The sequence below is a fragment of the Peromyscus eremicus genome, chromosome 5 (genome assembly GCF_949786415.1).
Source record: "Peromyscus eremicus chromosome 5, PerEre_H2_v1, whole genome shotgun sequence".
Taxonomy (NCBI): domain Eukaryota; kingdom Metazoa; phylum Chordata; class Mammalia; order Rodentia; family Cricetidae; genus Peromyscus; species Peromyscus eremicus.
This window is the reverse complement of record NC_081420.1, coordinates 55,555,593-55,562,136: the sequence shown is the minus strand read 5'-3', so window position 1 is coordinate 55,562,136 and position 6,544 is coordinate 55,555,593. Positions and strand designations below refer to the sequence as shown.

General features: G+C 45.0%; 1 long non-coding RNA gene across 1 annotated transcript; it reads left to right on the top strand.

The window, feature by feature from the left end:
• Positions 1 to 3,173: 3,173 nt before the first annotated feature.
• On the top strand, positions 3,174 to 4,439 carry LOC131911437 (uncharacterized). The gene is made up of 2 exons (XR_009379368.1): positions 3,174 to 3,267; positions 4,018 to 4,439. It is a non-coding gene; the product is annotated as an uncharacterized LOC131911437 (long non-coding RNA).
• The last annotated feature ends 2,105 nt before the right edge of the window (positions 4,440 to 6,544 follow it).

The window sequence follows — 6,544 nt, the reverse complement described above, 5'->3', positions numbered from 1 at the left end:
AATGTGGAGAAAGATCATAACAACATGCATTTATGGAGCTGGTGTGAAAGCTTAAATGAGGCATTGTTTGCAAAGCCATTAGGACAGCATCTAGTGTCCTACGCTTTGGAGTTCGTAAGATGAATGGCCTGTAAGAAGAACTGAAGATGTCAGGGTAGATGGGGAGAGAGCACATTCAAGTTTTAGGACCAGGTCTGGCAGTTTTCCAGTGTGGGTTTTGTCTTGTTTTGTTTTGTGTTGGTTGCTTCAAATTTGTTTTGAGTTTGTGAGAAAAGCAAGTGAGAAAGGATGTGCTTCTGCAATGTAGAAAATACTACAAAGCTGGATGTGAGTGTGTGTGTGCTTGTGCATGTGCATGTGTGTGTGTGCATGCATGTGCATGTGTGGTGCTGCAGGAGCGCATATGTATGCCAGTGTGGTTCTTCACACGTGTTCATGTTTGTGGAGGTTAGAAGGCAACCTCAGGGGTCATTCCTCATGTCCTTCCATCTTTTGTTTGAGACAAGGGTCTTTGGTTTGGAACATCATCATGTAGGCTAGACTAACCGGCCTCCAGGGACTTGCTTGTCTCCATTTCCCACCTCGCAGTTCCTGAGATTACAGACACACACCACTGTGCCTTCTTTTTTTTTTTTTGTTCTGGGTTCTGGGATTGAGCTGACATTCTCATGCTTGTCAGCACTTAACTGATGAACTCTATCTCCCCAGCGCCCTCCAAAGCCTCTAAAGGCTCCGGCATCTCCTGCTGGGAGCTTATTTCCTGGACAGTGACTTTGCTCTTACAAGCAATGATACAAGATTGTTCTCAGTTGAGAGGAGGTGGATGGTGTAGGTGCTTGGCTTTCCTGCCATTAAAACCACTGTGCTCATGAGGAGACTGATTTTGGTTGAGATTTGAGCATGATGATGTATTGGGCTACAAACAAATTGAGGGTTTGAACCAAAGCAAGGTTTTTCTTCTCTGGACAAATAGACATTTATAGAATGCTCCATCTTCACAGGGTAACAGCCTTTCTGCTCCTTCCCAAACCCACTGGGAAGAAAAGAAAGTGTAGCTAAGGGAGAAAGTAGAGATGCTTAATTCTCATGGCTCCACTAAGCTCTAGGTATGGAGGGTGTGTTTTCCTAGTGGCCACAGGTTCTTAGACGACAGTCTTTGAAGTCCAGCCAGTACAGGGGCAGGCCTCTCACTAGGAACCTCCAGGTCTCAGGGACAACATAAAAGCACCTGTAGTTCAAGCCGTGCTGGGGAGGGGGTGATTGGCTCTTCTCATCCCTCTCTCAGGAGCGGATCAGCACAACCTGACAACAGGGAGCAAATGGGGTTAGTGCTTGGCCGCAGACACCTGTAATCCTGGGTCCTGGCAGCTCTAATGAGCTAGATTCATCCACCTGTCCTCAACAGGCCAATTAAAGAGATAAGTCATGGTGAACTGTGGAGAAAAGAGATTTTTTTCCCCTAATGTAGCATGTTGGAAAGGGGAACAAAGAGGTCCAAAGGCCCTCAAGTCCATCTTTGGGATACTTTCATGAGGTTGAGGTTTAAACAGATGATAAGAGGTATGCATACTCATTGGTCATTGATCCTGGTCATTGAACCATCATTGTTTGAGATTCAATCTATCCTACAGGATGCAGGTTGTAAAAACTGAGTGAAATCTCCTTCCAGGAGATAAGCTCCCCATCAGGCTGGCGCTATAGTTCAGCCTTTTCCTTCTTCTAGCATGAGATCCTGGAGAAATCCCAACTTCTTATTTTAAGAGCCTCATGGCCAAAGGGAAGGACGCAATGTCTCTTTAGAGTGTCTTTACTCCTGCCAGGATGGTTACTATCCCAGCACTCAAGTAGGGGGATGGAGAGTTCAAGGCCAGCCTAGGCAATATAATGAGTTCCTGGCCAGCGTGGACTAGAGATCAACTCAGAACTGAGACCTGAGTGTATTGAGGTTGGTCAGAGTTTAGAGCCCTCCAGGCAAAATGTGTCTCCGTCTTTTGAAAGCATACACAAATCACTAAACTAAAGAAACATCACCAAGCATTTACTTCCCTTTTTAAGGCTCTTCTTTACATAACTTAACCCACTCAGTTCTAACCAAAACTCTTGGAGGGAGGTAGCCTTTTTGTCTCCATTGTGTGGATGAGGCAAGCAACACCCGCAGAGAGGTTAAGTAACTTCCTCAAAGACACACGCGTAATTCCTAGAGCTAGGCTCTGAACCTAGGTAGTTTGGTTTTAGAACTCATTTAATGGCATTGATGAGATTCTGACACATTTATATGCGTTTTTAAATACAGTACTTGAACCTAGTTCAAATTGCATTTGGCCAGCTTGACTTTTAAGACATGTACACTTGGGGGGGGGGGTCCCAGCTCCTAGGCAAAATATGAAGGGTGCAAATAATAACTAAGCAAGAACACAGGTGTATTCCAGTTGTATCTGCTTCCCAAGCCGTGAGATCCCTACTAGTATTCACTTAAGACATTTTCCACGCAGACAGTTTTCCTTATGTTTTTCTTGAACTGATGAGTCTCAGTCCATTTTCCTATCTAGATGAGTTTTTTTTTTTTTTTTTAACTGTTCTGTTTTGTTTTCTAAGTATCAGTTGTGTTATCTGAAACAGATTATCTCTCTCTCTGTGCTTTGGGTCATTCACAGATCTGAGCAGTGTGTTTTCATGCAAGTTACTGTTTAAAAACAATGAAAGAATATAGTGATGAAATGTGTGAGCGCTGGGCCTAGGGAGGTGACTTAGGAAAGCACTGGCCATGCAAGCTTGGAGACGAGGTTCAGATCCCCAGTGATCATAGAAAAAGCTAGGGGTAGCACACACACCTGTAATCGCAGCGCTTAGGAGGCAGGGGCAAAAGGATCCCTGGAGCTTGTTGGCCAGCCAGCCTCGCTGAACCAGTGAATTCTCTGGTTGGTGAGAGACCCTGTCTCAAAAGATAAGGTGGAGAACAATTGAGGAAGACACCAATGCTGACCTCTGTTCACATGCGTGTGTACATGAACACCACACACACACACACACACAGAGAGAGAGAGAGAGAGAGAGAGAGAGAGAGAGAGAGAGAGAGAGAGCGAGAGCCCAAAAGACGTCAATCTTTGTTACATAATCCCACACAGACACAGCACCCTGTAACTAGCATCGGCCCCTTTCCAGAAAGGTCGTGATGGGGAGTTTCCATATTGAGTCATGCTGCCTTCAGCTTCTGCAGCGTCCCCCTCCTCACCTCTCCTCCCAGATCCTGTTCCCTCCCTTACTTTGGTGAGTTGTGGGGAGTGTCCCGGGGACAGGTCCTGAAACCAGAGCTGTTTGGCCAGCATTCCACCCATTGTCCTCAGAACTGGTGGAGCAGAACAAACCTGCCTGAGATTCTCATTACAGTGCCTGCTTTGGGAGGCCAAGAGCCAGCTGCAGGGGTTTCCAGGGCAACCACCATTGCAGAAAAAGGTCACAAAAAAAGCCTAGAGGCTCTTGACCCGGGCTTTTAAGAGTCAAGGAGTTGAGGGGAGGGCCAGAGATTGTTGTGAGCGAAGGTGGCTATTCAGGAGTGATTGTTCCAAATGTCAGCTGTGAATCTGACCTCCCACCCTCTGGGCCTGGCTGCTCCCCAGCACAGTGCCCCTGCTGTGGACCACCAGGTTGAGCCTCTGTGTGTCCCCATCACCAGGGGTCCACTTGGTCCTGCAAAGCTCTTTCTGTTTTGTGTGCTCTGTACTAACACTTGGCTGTATTTCAATTGCTCTCCTTTCTCTCCCATCCTCTGCTGGAATTCCTTTTCCTATCCTTTCCCACACGTGAGAACATCAGTGTCAAAAGGCTAAACAAAGTACAGTATAATGGAAATAAGGTCTGAGGTAGTTCTGATCCATCATTTAAAAGGCAGAGGCAGTGTTCGTCTCGCCCTGACCACTGCGGTTGACTCATTGGGTAACTTTTGCTGCTACTGTAACTTTCCTGGCAGGAGAAAAGATATTCTAAAAAGACACTTATTCCTCTCTTTCTGACCGTCAGCAGTCCCCAAGGAACCGGAATTTCCCCAGGGATCTCTCATACTAAGAGAAGAAAAGGCTGAAGCCTGATGCCAGTCGGAGGGGGAGCTTGTCTCCAGGAACATCTTCTACGCCATTCTAAAACTTGTCAGACCGTCTTGAGGGACAGACTGGAGCTGGACACTGATGGGTCAGTGACCACAGCTGGACCAGGACTGCTTATGCATCTTTCTTACCCTCCATTTAACCTAACCCTTATATCAGGATCCCAAAGACGGAAAGGGCGTACGGCATTGGGCCTTCTCCTTGTTTTTCTGTTCAATCAACCTATTGAAGACAGGTGGCCAAGCTAGCCTGTTCGGGCTGCCAAGACCCATGATCTGACTTTAGCAATTCTGGAGAATCAGAGCGGGGATGCTTTTCTTTCAAAGATGTTGAAATTCACGCCCGAGTCCTGTCTTTTCTCCATGTTGCTTCACTCCAGCCTCATCCAGTACCTCAAGGAGCCAGCCTCTCGTAGAGCCTTGCTGCCCCTCTCCAAGAGAAGCTCTTTCTACCTGTAGGTTCTTTACTAATTTACTCACCTGAGTTTAACGCATACCGCAGAGGCAATCTGTCTTGTTTCTACCCAACCTGTGAGCTTGTTTCTAATCTCAGTCTACCCAGTGCATAAGCTCCTTTCTAATCTGTTAAAGTAGCAATATCCCCACCAACTCTGTATTTCTCCAAATGTCCTAATTAGGGGATTACTCACAAACATGGGTTTAGATTATAGAACTTTGAGCCTCAGCTTAGAGGTGCTGGATAAAACTGAGCGGCTTGGGATCTCATTTGCAAAAACTGCCCTAAGTGTTGAGCATGTTTGGGCAAGTTTGGGGCAGCTAGGTACAAAGGGTACCTTCCTGTATTGGGTTTAAATTCTTATCATTCTCTCAGACTTCAAGAGGGGCATGCCTCTCCTGTGGTGAGGGCTGGTTCTCAGAGCTCTACCAATCTGCTCATGAACTTCCCCAGCCAGGGAGGCTCTATGGAAACACGTGACTGGACTCATGCTGACCCACTGGCTCTGCTTTGCTTCTCCAATATGTTGAGACCCTGGTTCTCTTCCATAGCCTGCCATGCTCAGGGATAACTGAACTTGAGCCTCAGAAGGAATAGGTGGGCCACCTGTCAGACACCTCCCTCCAATCTCCTGCCTGCAAGGCTAGGCAAGAGGCAGCACCTGTAACCCAGGCTGGCCTTTCTCTGTAGAGTTGCTCTGTGAGTTCTCATCACAGGACTCTCCAGTGCTTTGCAGTGGCTCTGGGAAGAGCCTGTGTGTTTAGAGCTCAGAGATTCTGAGTGGAATCTGGCTGCCACTTGCTACATGTGGTGTTGCATAATTCCTTGTCTGCAAAATATGGACTCTGAATGACTTCACAACGTGCTGCAGAAGTTAAGTATGGAAAATGTCCACCTAAGTGCTGTGCAGGGAGCGAGTGCTGTCCGTGTCAGCTCTGTTTCTGTTCATTCCCTCATTTGCTGCTCACACATAGGCTGACTCACTGAACCCACTCTCTCACAGCTCATTCTTTCTGGTCCATTAAAACACTTCTCACTAAAGGCCTCCATGCAAAAAAAAAAAAAAAAAAAAAAAAAAAAACACTGCATTTTTATATAGTAAAAACAATCAATTAGAAATTGGCATTTTAAAAGCCAATTCCACAGGTAAAGAAAATGCTATGTATATATGTGATGGATTTTTTTCAACCATAAGCAACAGAGTTTTATCATTTTCAGGATAAGTGCAACTAGAGGTAGTCATGTTAAGCAAAGTCATCCATTATCATAAAGACAAATAGACATTTTCTCTCAGATGTAAGTTCCCAGCTTTTTCATAGGTACATAAAAGTGTGTGTGTGTGTGTGTGTGTGTGTGTGTGTGTGTGTGTGTATGGCATGAAAGTAGATGTAAAGCTGTTTAGAGAGACAGAGGGAACTAATGGGAAGAGGAGGTCAAGAACAGGGAAGGTAGTGGGCATGGGGAGATATGCTCAACATGCAATACACACTTGTGAAAAACTAAAAAAAAAAACAAAACCATAAAAGCAGAGAGAAATAAACTAAAACCCAATTCCATTACAACACTCCAATAAATAAAATATGTTGAAATGCATTTAATGGAAGATGGAACAAATATTTTTTCAAGTACTGGAAACAAAACCCCAAAATATTGCTGAAAAATATTAAATATAGTAGAAGAACTGAAACAATTTGTAGAAAAAACTAAAGGTCAGAAGGTTGACACCACTTGACCTCAAGATTCTGAATGACCACCTACAGACAGACCAATGAAACAAAATAGAGGACCCACATTTATATGGACAATTAATCATTGACAAGATCATCAAGGCAATTGATAAAAGACAAAAGGATAGTCTTTTGATGGACAGAAAGATAGTCTTTTGTTTATTTGTTTGAGACAGAATTTTACTTCATAGCCCAAGCTAGCCTCCAGCTCACTATGTAGACCAGGCTGGCCTTAAACTCTTCCTAATCCTTCCTGTCATC